The sequence below is a fragment of the Pinus tabuliformis genome, chromosome 1_1 (assembly GCF_031772625.1).
Source record: "Pinus tabuliformis cultivar Carrire ecotype Pingquan chromosome 1_1, CPIR1, whole genome shotgun sequence".
Classification (NCBI taxonomy): domain Eukaryota; kingdom Viridiplantae; phylum Streptophyta; class Pinopsida; order Pinales; family Pinaceae; genus Pinus; species Pinus tabuliformis.
Window position 1 is genome coordinate 95,454,076 of NC_142297.1, and position 12,758 is coordinate 95,466,833.

Consider the following 12,758-nt stretch of genomic DNA (forward strand, 5'->3'; position numbering starts at 1 on the left):
TTGGATCTTGGGTGGTCCATCTCCAACCGAGGACAGGAAACTCAGAATTAAAACACAGGGTATCCATAATGTAAGCAGTATAATAAAATGGCGGGATTTTCCTTTCGGTGACTATAGTTTTGGCTCTAAATTCACGAACAGCTACGACCAACTTATCAGAAAGAATAGTGGCCCAATCCATAATTATACTATTGATAGCCGCTTGCATTAGGGGAACCATGTCAATATTGATATTAACGGAGTCATGTAATCCCCACAATCTACACATCATAATCCCCACATAGCAATAGGGAGAATCCAAAGAAACGTTGGAGTACTTACCCGAACTTTCATGCTTGTGTTTGGCTGGGTTCTGCCTCCAATCTCGGAGGGGTTCGGATGGTGATTCATTTTCTTTTGCGAATTTCTCCACGAAGGCTCTGTTATAGACTAGCTTCGGTTCAGGCAGATGATACATTCGCCTGAGGTCATCAGGCTTGAATGACCCGAAAATCCTTCCATCCCTTGTATGAAAAGTTCTATCAGTGATGGGGATTTCTTCAATTGCCCAGCGCACCACATCTGTGTAAGGGAGAACCTGCTCTCTGGCCGCTATTCTGTGTAAAAAGGAGTCGGCCAAGTCTTTGAGAGTTGCATCAGACTTCCTTAGTACATCTACACTAGCCGTTCTCACTGTCACTTTTGGTTGCTCGGCCTCCAACAGATTATATGTGCCCTGCCATGTGGTCCTAGCAAGACCAGTGCACGTAGTGTCCGAGATTAGGCCTTTCTTCGAAATTGTAGCAGCTTGACCTGCAACAGGTGTTGTAGTGGAACCAGAAGACCTCTTATTTTTCTTCCCCATCATGTTCAGGCTTTTCTCAACAAACGAACTCTACACAAATGCAAGAGAAATCGTAACACGAGGAATAATGAAGACAAAGCATAATGGGAAAGATATATATCACTTGAAGCGTGGCGCTATTAATTTTCAAAAAGTGGCTGCGGATCCAATCACTGGTAAGAGATCGCATATGCATTAATGGTGTTTTTAAGGCCTGCTACCCATTAAATGACCTTTACACTGTTATTCAGTTGAATGACCTTCTAACGCGTGCAACAGATATGATAATGCCTTAGACGCAAGTATTCGTTAATCGAAGGGGCAAAGTTATTAAATACGCATGTATTACCTTATCCCTGCATTTAACGGTATTTTGAAATCTGCGCTTTATCAACCGGATTTAAATATAATTTTAAGGCTCAAAGCAATCACTTTCTGAGAATGCCGATCACCAATGAACAATATCGCATCGCATCGGGGGAAAGAGTTACACTATCGTTTGAAAGTAGTCCTGGCGAACGCCGATTGCGACATCGCATCGGACTAGCATGTGAACACATTACCAGATGCATATTAGGTGATTTGCCGACTTCCGATAGCGATATCGCATCGCATCGGGGGAAGAGTTGAGCGCCTTATGAGAGTGCATGGGATACCACCGACGGCCGATAGCGATATCGCATCGGGTCGGGGTTTATAACTTAAAGTGTTTTCCCACAAGAGGCAGTGCCGATAGCCGATCGCCGATATAGCGTCGCATCGGGGTATAAGATATGTGCTCCTTTTGTGTATGCATTGAATACCGCCGATCGCCGATAGCGATATCGCATCGGCAAAGACCGAAGTGCCGTTTAAATGCGTCTCTCTTGTTATTGCGATATGCGATCTTGCGATCGCTTTATCGCAATAACAAAAGATTGTTTTATTTTGGGAACATTGTTATTCGAAAAAGGCTTCAATTCACAAACCCATTTGATTATCATACCTTTTTCGAACAAATTCATTAATACCAATTAATTTTTTAAAAGGGACCCATTTCATATGTTGATTGTTTATAAATACAGATGATATGAAATGGGGGGTTGTTGTAGGGCACAACAAATTCATATGCTTCAAATGCTTCAGACCCAACATATGCCTTGGAATTTTCCCTTTGAAACTGTTCCATGACAGATCCAACCATCTCAGCTCCTTCAGCTCGCCCATGGGCCTTGGTATCTTGTCCACCATCTGATTTCTTGAGAAATCCAGGCGCTCAATTTTCTTTAACATGGAGATCGAAGTTGGAACATTGCCCTTCAAATGATTAACTGATAAGTCCAGCCACTTGATGATGCGCTCGCCATTGATCTCCGAGATCCTGCCTGTGATCTCGTTGTTGGCCAAATTGATGAACTCTAGGCATCCCCCTTGGGATGGGCAAGAATATGAGATATTGTCACTGAAGAGTTTCTCTATAGACCCATACAATTTATTTGAATGAAGATCAATTTATTTGAATGAAGATCAAGAACTGAGATGGAATCAGGCAAGGAAACCTTAGAGAGATACATTCATCTTCTCTCTGCATCTAGCAGCGGGGGCAAAGTAACATCGAGGTCTTCCTCTCAGAGTGATAAATTCAGCATTCAGTGTTTTCTCTGCATCTAGCAGCGAGGGCAAAGTAACATCGAGGTCTTCCTCTCAGAGTGATAAATTCAGGGAGCTTGCTAACAGCTACCCGTGCCCTCTCAGCACGCTTCAAGGTAAGGTGTGCACCCCTGCTTGCATTGTACCAGTTTTCATCCTGTCAAAGTTATCAATATCCACATGCTTGTGTCACAATGAGGAAAATTTTGACAACAAAATTCCACTATCTCTAGTTCTTGTCTTCCTTACCTTGTTATAATCTTCAAGCCAGCTCTCTTCTTCACAGGCAGCTAACCATTTTTCAATTCTTTCCAAGATTTCTTTCTTGCTAAATGCTTCTTCTTTAGTCTTTGCAATTTTCTCTTCAATGCTCTCAAGAAGCTCGGAAGGGTCAACTAACCCTGTGAACAAATAAAAGGAAAGCAAATAAGTATCACCTAACAGATAGGAATTACTCCAATAATTTTATCAAAGATATGTTCTCCCTACAATAAATTATTATTGTTTAAGTATATACCATGAAAAGAGATTACCAGAATTGAGCAGTAAAAGAAACAATACCCAAGAGAACTTACCAGAATCCATGGAGGCAATTGACTTGTCCAACGTAGTATTACTTTCAGCAATGAGATGTGTTCTCCTGCAAATTTCTTCTAACTCTGTTCGCTTCTTAAGAACAAGCTCCTTCATCTTACTTCCTTTTAGCTCCTCAAGTCTTGAAACCTCTGCTTCAACCTGTATCATCATAATTTGACTAAGAATCTAAACAAACAAGTTGGCTCGCACCACATCAATATGCATAAATACTGCATGCATGCATGCAGAGGATCATCCAAATTTCTCAAGCCTACATGGTTAATAAATTCCATAGACAGGGCATTGGGAGAACATATTTCATGCTCTGAAGCTGCAATGTTGCAGGTGACATTCTGGAACATCTGTTGCTCTTCCATAGGGGTGTCCATTAGATTCCAAAGCTCCAGCATAGTCGTGGCCAAATCTTGAAGCTGGAGATATGAAAAAATCAAAAGAATTAGCCCAATGCACCCCATTATGCTGCAATACAGATCAAGGTAATAGCAACCAACAAAACAAGGGGTAAACAAATTGCATGGGCAATCTCATGAAAATAACCTTTTGCATTCGTTTCTTTTTTTCTTCTCGCAATGTTTGAATTGTTGCAGCCAACCTATCAACAGTGTCATTACTAATGCTCTTGGATTGTTCAGACTCATCCAAGCTTGGATGCACATCTGTTACTGTACGTACAAAATCCAAGCCAAGGACAGAGCATAATCCATGGATTGTGTTGACAAATTCGATGACTTTGTAGAGACGCTCACTCTACATCAAAAACGAATGGCAAAAGAACAGATCAGATACACAAAAATACATAAAAAACAAAGGCGAAAGGACAGATCACAAATTCAAAGACATATCCACAGATTACAAATAAACAAGGGGTTTAGACACTTGAATTAATTGAGAAAATTAAAAGTATTTAAAAATTAAAGGAACTATGATAGATTTGTTAGCAAAACTCAAACCCCATTAAAATCATAAATGTGTAAAATTGGGTCCTCATGAATTTCGGCTCTATGCATGAGACGAAACCCATCCCACAGTGATACAACACGCTGCACTGGCTCCATCAAGCTTGATCTTTTCAAAGCAATTTATACAACAATACACATCTTATCACTATTTTCTTACCAATTTTTTGTAAGCTTGAACTTGTTTTCTTGCTATAATTTTTTGGTTTTTTGGAACATAGCTAATACGGTTAAACCCATAAAATACCCTAATAGACTCGGTAAATCCTAACTCTCTTTAGGGTTATCCCACATTGCAGCTATTAGCAAAAGCATAAGACAAAATAAAATAGTGAAGCAGTAGTAATTCTTACCTTTTCTCTTTGAAGCGATTGAAGTTGCTTCTGGTATTCTTCAAAATTCCTAAGAGATAGATCATTTTCGTCCACTGAAATGGCAGACGGACTAAGCTCTACACGTCCCAAAATTTCATTTGAAATCTTCTAAATCTGCATTTTAACATCCCAAATTTGCTGAATCCGTTCCTCTTTTCTCCGACGCATTTCTTCCAACAGAGGAGTTATCGCTTCCAGCTGCTCCTTCAGGCTCCCTGCTCTTCTGTCTCCCTAAAATGGAGCAGGTAAAACCAATATCAGAGTCTTGTAAGATTTAAAATTCAAAATGAAACCATGATATAAACTGCAAAGGCATATTTTCGGTCTTGTTATTTTAACCTGTTTAGGCATGGTAGGGCAAACTCCGAGGGCAGAATAAATGGATGCGAGCTCTGCTTCGAAATCGGCAGTAGCCTGATGAAGCTGAGCCTGTGATCGATTTCATTGATCTACTTTCCGTGTGTAAATGTTGGGTCCCTATAATACTAGTAATTACCCCATTACTATTGTAGTTATACCCCTTATTTATATTGTTGTGCCCCTATTACCCCCATATTGTTATTTCTGTGCCCCATAGAATCCCTCTATTGTTATTTTTGTGGCTTTATATTATTATTGTTAGGTCGGCTCGATTATATTGTGACTCCTTAGACTCCTATATATAGAAAGGAGGTTTTGTCATTTGTATCATCCAAGAATTGTTCATTTATGTAATGTAAAGGAGGTTGCCCCCTCGAAGAGGCTGAATTCTAAGGCGTGGATCTCTCTTTTCTATCTTTTTGTGAGCTGGTTTCATAACATTTGGTATCAGAGCTTTGGATTCTAGGGTTTCGCTGCTCCAAACAGGTCATTGTGGCATTTTCGCTATAACTTTTTTTTGTGACGTTTCAGAAGTCGCAAAAACAACCCATTTGAGAAGAAATCGTGTTGAACCTTGGGTCCGAATTTCAGAGCTTTTCGCGTGATATTTTCGGAGATATGATCTGAGGAAGTTGGTCTTTTTGCAGACTCCTGAATTACACTCAAAACAGGTGACCTGGGGAAAATCGTCATAACTTTCTTTCTGAGCATCGGATTGAAATTTCGTAAGAAGGTACAGAAAGAGGACGGATTTTAGTTTTCTTTTATATATTTTTCAGAGTCAAAGGTTGAAACAATGACACGTGGCACTTCATACAAGTTCGCTCTACTAAACTAGTCTATAATCAGGTCACTGCGGGAGATTGTGCATAACTCTTTCTTGGAAAATCCAATTTGGATCAGACTAATGGCATTGGAAAGAGGACATAGAAGGCTACTACAGGTCACAATTTCAGAACTGGATGATTCGAAATTACAGAGATACATCAGATTCAATATCAGGCTTCTACAAAGTAAAAAAAAGGTGTGTAGTTTTTTTTTAATTTTTGCATAAGCTTAGTTTGAAGGAATTCAAAGGGCATAGTAAAGCATTATTATCGGTAACTGATGCCCCGAGGAAAGAAAATGCAAACACCTAGTAAGGAACCTGAAAGCTCTAGCATGACTCATGAAGAAGAGGAAGAAATGCTACATGATATATCAAAATTACAAGAACAAGTGCAACAAATGTCACGCTCACAAAAGCTAACAGAAGCTAAGATAAGTGGCGTGGAATCTAAGATAAATGGCGTGGAATCTAAGATAAATGACGTGGAATCTAAGATAAAGGGCATGGAAGCTAAGATGGAGGATTCGATGGAAGAATTGAAGAAGTTGCTACAAGAAAGGGTCACTAATGGTGAAAAGGTAGTAAAGGAAACTCATGATGAGAACAAAAGAAATGTTAATCATGATTCCATAGACTCTAATGTTGGATCGAAGACTCACCATGTTCAAAAATCGATATGAGGAAGTTTGATGGCAAGGATCCCGCCACATGGATATTACAGATGGAGCAATTCTTCGATCTCAATAATGTGCAAAACACACAAAAGGTACGTATGGCAACTTTATATTTGGAACCAAATCAGTTTGTATGGTATCAATGGCTTTGTTCTCGTAAACAATTTATCACTTGGGCAATTTTTACGGAAGAATTGATAGCACATTATGAGGATACAAAAAGCAACACTTTTTTTAGCCAATTGATAAGTCTCAAACAAAAGGGTTCAATAATGGAGCACATTGAGGAGTTCCAAAAATTGAACATAAGGGTAAAAGATATTCCAGAGGAGCATAGGATTGATGTGTTCATAGGGTCTTTAAAGGATAATATCCAACATGATGTGCGCCTTTGGGAACCTGATTCATTAGAGAAGGCATTCAGGTTAGCAAGAAAAATGGAAAGCAAAATTATGGCAACTAGGAAGCATACCATTCACAACTATAAAGACGGAAGTGTTGTTGCCCATAGTCTTCCACAACCTACAAGGTTGACACCACAACAATTGGAAGAAAAAAGAGCAAAAGGGCTTTGTTACAATTGTGATAGCAAATACACAAAGGGTCATAAGTGTGCTGAGAAGAAATTATTCTACATAGATTGTGAAGAGGAAGAAGAAAAGGAGCAAGAAAGGTCAAAAGAAGAGGATATATTCCAGGAACAAAGCCTAGATGAAGAACAAATAAATCCGACCATATCTTGTAATGCATTGGCGGGAATTACCACTCCTCAAACCATCAAGATAGAAGGACAAATCAAGAAGAAAAAGGTAATAGTGTTGATTGATTCAGGAAGCACCCACAATTTTATTCATTGTAGGGTAGCAAAAGAATTGAATTGCTTCCTATATCCAGCACCAGAGTGTCAAGTGATGATTGCAAATGGAGGAACAATAAATTGTTCTGGAAAGTGCCATAATATCAAGCTATCCATGGGAGAATATGTATTGACTAGCCCAATGCTTTCCATTCCAATGGGAGGTGCTGATGTTGTACTAGGAGTCCAATGGCTACAATCCTTGGGTACAATAGCTTTTAATTTTCAAGAACTTTTCATGAAATTTTCTGTGGAAGGAAAGGAAGTTGAATTAAGGGGTATTGCAGGGAAACCAGGAAAGATAATCAGCTCTAATGGCATGACAAAGCTTCTAAAAAAGGAGCAAAGAGGTGTAATTGCACAATTATGTTCGCTAGATGTTTCCACATTGGAATCATCTATTTCTCCAGATCTCCAAAAAGTCCTGGACAATCATTCCAAGGTATTTGAGACTCCCAAAGGTCTCCCACCTATGCGTGATCATGATCATGCTATTCATCTGATTCCAGGAAGTGTTCCTCCAAACATCAGGCCGTACAGATATCCCTATGTCCAAAAAAGTGAAATTGAACGTATGGTTGCAGAAATGCTAGAGGCTGGTATAATTCAACCGAGTCAAAGTTCTTTCTCAGCTCCAGTAGTATTGGTGCACAAGAAGGATGGATCATGGCGCATGTGTCCAGATTATAGGGAGCTCAACAAGCTCACTATTAAAGATAAGTTCCCCATTCCTGTCATTGATGAATTACTGGATGAATTGCATGGATCAATTTACTTCACCAAGTTGGATCTTCGTTCGGGATATCATCAAATCAGAATGAAGATTGAAGACATTCCAAAAACGACATTTAGAACTCATGAGGGTCATTATGAATTTTTGGTCATGCCTTTTGGCCTTACCAATGCACCTTCAACATTTCAAGGTTTGATGAATTCAATTTTCAAACCATTCCTTAGAAAATTTGTGTTAGTATTTTTTGATGATATACTAATCTACAGCAAGTCTTGGAAGGATCATGTTGAACATGTTGACAAGGTGCTACAACTATTGGAGGAGAAACAATTATATGCAAAAAGATCCAAATGTTTCTTTGGAGTCCAGGAGGTGGAATATTTGGGTCATATTGTATCTCATGAAGGAGTTAAGGTAGACCCTAGCAAAATTAAAGCCATTAAGGAATGGAAAATCCCCACATCCATAAAGCATCTGCGAGGATTTCTTGGGTTGACAGGGTATTATCGCAAGTTTGTTAAGAATTATGGGAGAATAGCAGCACCTCTAACAACATTATTGAAGAAAGATTCATTTTCATGGACTCCGGAAGCAACAAAGGCCTTTGAACATCTTAAAGAGGCAATGTGCCAAGCACCGGTCTTAGCTACACCGGACTTCACAAAAACCTTTATTGTGGAATGTGATGCTTCAGGAAATGGAATTGGTGTTGTTCTAATGCAAGATGAAAGACCCATTGCTTTTGAAAGTCGTCCAATCAAGGGAAAGTTTTTAAGCAAAGCTATTTATGAGAAGGAAATGTTGGCAATACTCCATGCACTTAAGAAATGGCGACCCTACCTAATGGGAAGACACTTCAAGGTAAAAACGGATCATGATAGCCTTAAATACTTTTTAGAACAAAGATTATCCTCTGAAGAGCAACAAAAGTGGGTCACAAAGATGTTGGGTTATGACTTTGAAATCATCTACAAAAAAGGGAAGCAAAATGTGGTGGCAGATGCACTCTCAAGAAAGGATGAGGATGTGGAAGCATTGTTGTGTGCCATTTCTATTATCCAACCAGATTGGATAAACGAAGCAAGGGAGGAATGGAAGAATGACGAAGAAGTGTGGGCACTTATTCGAAAGCTACAACAAGATTCCAGTACTTCTGATACATTTAGCTGGAAAAATGATTCGTTATGGTACAAAGATCGCTTATACCTCTGTAAGAATTCCCAGCTAAAACAAAAGATTCTTATGGAATTGCACACTTCTCCCTTAGGAGGGCACTCAGGATTTTTAAAAACTTACCACAGGGTTAAGAAGGAATTTTTTTGGGATGGCCTTAAATCAGATATTCAAAAGTTTGTGGCGGAATGTTTGGTTTGCCAACAAAATAAAGTTGAAACAATTAAGACACCGGGTCTATTACAACCTTTATCCATTCCAAGCCAACGTTGGGAGGAGGTTTCAATGGATTTTATCACAGGTTTACCCAAGTCTGAGGGAAAGAGTGTCATCATGGTGGTAGTTGACAGACTTACCAAGTATGCACACTTTTGTGCATTATCACATCCATTTAAAGCCAGTACAGTTTCTACTGCATTTATGGAAACAGTTCAAAAGCTACATGGAAACCCAAAGATTATTGTAAGTGACAGAGATCCCATTTTCACTGGAAATTTTTGGACAGAATTATTTTCTTGTCTTGGTACTCAGTTAGCTCATAGCTCATCTTATCATCCTCAATCTGATGGGCAAACTGAGATAGTAAACAAATGTTTGGAAGGATATCTTCGTTGCTTTGTATCTGATAAACAGACACAATGGGTCAAATGGTTGCCTCTGGCTGAATGGTGGTATAACACTTCCTTCCATACAGCAACAAAAATGACCCCATTTATGGCACTTTATGGGTATCAACCACCATCCATCACATCATATTTAAGAGAAAATTCTAAGGTTCAGGCAGTGGAACATCACATCGAACATCAACAACAAGTCCTCCAACTCTTAAAGGATAACCTCGTGTTGGCACAAAATAGAATGAAACAACAGGCAGATCAACATCGCAGTGAAAGAAGTTTTGATGTAGGTGATTGGGTATTCCTACGGCTACAACCATATAAGCAAATGTCCCTAAAGCAAGCTAAGAAGGATAATAAATTATCACCAAAGTATTATGGTCCGTACAAGGTGTTGGAAAAGATTGGTACTATGGCATACAAATTGGAGCTTCCTGCAGCTTCTCGATTGCACCCAGTTTTCCATGTTTCATGTTTAAAGAAGGTTATAGGCGACAAGCTCCCAGTTCAAACAATATTGCCAGAACTTGACGAGGAAGGAAAAATTATATTGGAACCCGAAGCAGTCACAGAAACAAGAACTCGACAGCTACGAAATCGATCAATTTCAGAGTATCTTATCAAGTGGAAGAACTTATCCGCTGAAGATTCCACATGGGAGGATGAGAATTTTATGCAGAAGTATCCAGAACTACTCAAGCGTTGAGGACAACACTTTTTTGAAGGAGAGGGGCATGTTGGGTCCCTATAATACTAGTGATTACCCCATTACTATTGTAGTTATACCCCTTATTTATATTGTTGTGCCCCTATTACCCCCATATTGTTATTTTTGTGCCCCATAGAATCCCTCTATTGTTATTTTTGTGGCTTTATATTATTATTGTTAGGTCGGCTGGATTATATTGTGACTCCTTAGACTCCTATATATAGAAAGGAGGTTTTGTCATTTGTATCATCCAAGAATTGTTCATTTATGTAATGTAAAGGAGGTTGCCCCCTCGAAGAGGCTGAATTCTAAGGCGTGGATCTCTCTTTTCTATCTTTTTGTGAGCTGGTTTCATAACAGTAAACTTCCAAGCATTCTTGTTCAAGCTGGAGCAACATTTTATCTCTTTCCTCGTCTGGCTCGCCCATTTTGTCCCATATTAACTGAAATTGAGCATACTTTTAGCCACCAAACCACTATACAATCCATAGCATCTTTTTAATGGTTAGCTGAAATAAATATAAGAAACATTAAACATTACTTGGAGCTTGTAAAGAAGAGATCCACAAGTTGTCTCCAGTTGCAATAATTGATCGTTCTGCAAGCTCGACATTCTGAACGTATGCCATACACCAGAGACATTTTGATTATGGTAAACAGAACCGTGGAACAAACCATAAATTATGAAATTAACAGAGGATTCCTCTTCCAACAGAAACTGGAAGCATTATGGCAGCAGGTCGTGGAAGAGCCCGGAAACATTATTGCAGCAGGTCGTGGAAGAGAACAGGAAGAGCAGAAAGCGGAAAGAGGAGGAACAAAAATGGAAAGCAGTTTTGGTTAAACCAGATGCCAGTTGGAGTTGGACGTCGTCGTGGAAGAGCCCGGAAACATTGTAGCAGGTCGTGGAAGAGAACAGGAAGAGCAGAAAGCGGAAAGAGGAGGAACAGAAATGGAAAGCAGTTTTGGTTAAACCAGATGCCAGTTGGAGTTGCACGCCAGATGTCAATCATATGCCAGTTGGAGTTGCACGCCAGATGTCAATCATAGAAAGAAAAGGTAGACGAAAAAACTCATTCAAAGGAAGGCCTACAGCCTAAATATTGGTGGATGCACGACAGATTCAAAGATGACTGTGTGTTAGATACATATAATGGTGGCTTCACAACTAGCTATTAGAGTACAATATAACACCAAAAAGGCATCATTGAAGTAACAAATTTGATTTTGGAAATCAATTTATACTAATTTTATTAGTAAGTTTGAAGGTATGATGGGAAGGATTAAGGGTGGAAATAAATTAAATATGGAAAATTAAAATTATTTAAAAAATGTTTAAAGATTCTCACACAATTACCATAATAATATTTTATGAAAATTGTAAAATTCCAATGACAATAAAACAAATTATTATTTCACCCAATATATAAGTATTTTCATCTAATATGTAAATATTTTATTCAGGATATTCCGGATATATTTAAAAATAAAATATAGAAATTTTGATAACCAAAAAGCAGTGGCATTCTGTTAGAAGTGGCATAATGCAGTTGAGCACGGCGTTCCACTTTTTAAGTTTTAGTGCAACAGCTTTTCAGATACGATAACATAAATTACAGAGAAGTATATGCATTATTAAGTAGGATGGAATATCGTAATCAGTGGCATAAAATCAAATTCGTATCGTTATAGTACAAGACGGTATGAATATTCCATATTTTTCATGTTTATGCGTGGTTCTCTTTCTTCTTACTTTATAATGTTTCATGTCCTTGTTGGATATGTAGAAACTTTGAATAATTTAACACATATTCAACAGAGATTATCCTGATCATACAATTTAAGCGGAACATGTATAATACATGATCTCCTCTACGTTGATCAAGAATATAGCAGCATCAATAACAATAAAACATCAAGAGCATTCACACATTAACACAGTATGTATCACGGGGAAAGCATCTCGCTAAAAACCCCACACTATCTGTATATTAATGATTGAGTCATGTAACATTACACAGCATAATACTTCTCACAAGTATCTCCACCTCTGTTACACACAATACAGCTCAGATCTGATCTCCAAATCTCTTCCACTGCTTTCCTGCCTCCCCTGCTCAATACCTGCTCAAGAACTGATGAGAATGGCTTCCCAAACTCGATTTTCACCTGCAAAATAGTCACTCACTCTTTTTGGACGTGAGCAAAGGCTAAAATGCGGGCCAAATACGTGAGCAAACTCATTGGCATACTCAATCCCTTGATTGTGCAAGATCTGGTGCACAACTATAGTCACAACTGATAGCAATCTGATTCTCTACCACCTGTCCCTGTTGAACTGAACATGCACTGACATGCAACTGAGTTAACTGATGTATTCTTTAGTTGTATTATGAGTTAATAATTAGTTTAACAACTCATCATTAGT

General features: G+C 38.7%; 1 pseudogene across 1 annotated transcript; it reads right to left on the reverse strand.

Annotated features, from left to right (window-relative positions):
• Positions 1-2,026: 2,026 nt before the first annotated feature.
• Positions 2,027-10,943, reverse strand: LOC149211817 (65-kDa microtubule-associated protein 3-like; annotated as a pseudogene). The gene is made up of 9 exons (XR_016250184.1): positions 10,872-10,943; positions 10,696-10,773; positions 4,719-4,856; positions 4,359-4,610; positions 3,587-3,796; positions 3,304-3,459; positions 3,028-3,187; positions 2,702-2,853; positions 2,027-2,609 (listed from the first exon to the last, which is right to left on the reverse strand). The product of XR_016250184.1 is annotated as a 65-kDa microtubule-associated protein 3-like (transcript).
• Positions 10,944-12,758: the final 1,815 nt, after the last annotated feature.